Source organism: Penaeus monodon, chromosome 29 (genome assembly GCF_015228065.2).
Source record: "Penaeus monodon isolate SGIC_2016 chromosome 29, NSTDA_Pmon_1, whole genome shotgun sequence".
Taxonomy (NCBI): domain Eukaryota; kingdom Metazoa; phylum Arthropoda; class Malacostraca; order Decapoda; family Penaeidae; genus Penaeus; species Penaeus monodon.
The window spans coordinates 1,317,198-1,317,690 of NC_051414.1; the positions used below are offsets into that span (position 1 = coordinate 1,317,198).

Consider the following 493-nt stretch of genomic DNA (forward strand, 5'->3'; position numbering starts at 1 on the left):
CAAGGAAGCGGAGACACTCACCTTCCCAAGCTCGACCCTCACCCCATTCCCAATCCACACTCAATAAATCTCAGACCACGTACCTCCCTCTGTTGGATGTAATGTCCTATGAAAACGCTGAATATATGACAAATTAGATATATTCCACAGCAAAATCGTCACCTGTTATCCCGCTAAGCTAACTGAAGGCGACTCGCAAAGCTAACCCTGAGCAGGTTATCACCTTGTCATGTGTATCTATACTGTCTTTTCGGAAGTGCGATTATAATGGAATAATAAGTTTTTTGTTTAGTTATTGTATTTATTACATTTGAGTTTTAAAAACAAGTTTGGGCTCAGCAACTCTTAACATTAGATAAGTTGTGATTATTAGATTTTAGTTAAAAAAAGAGGTTTCGGTTCCACAACCTGGGCATTAGCTAAGTTGCCATCTACCACTAGCTAGCTTAATATCATTAAAGGTCCTTAATCTTGTTGATTATAAAATACATTG

General features: G+C 37.7%; 1 protein-coding gene across 1 annotated transcript in view; it reads right to left on the reverse strand.

Moving 5' to 3' along the window:
* Positions 1 to 200, reverse strand: part of LOC119591883 (cytochrome b5-related protein-like) — a gene marked incomplete at its 3' end in the record, with an annotated part of 10,770 nt that extends 10,570 nt beyond the window's left edge. The window contains 1 exon segment of the mRNA XM_037940625.1: positions 84 to 200.
* Between the last annotated feature and the right edge of the window lie 293 nt (positions 201 to 493).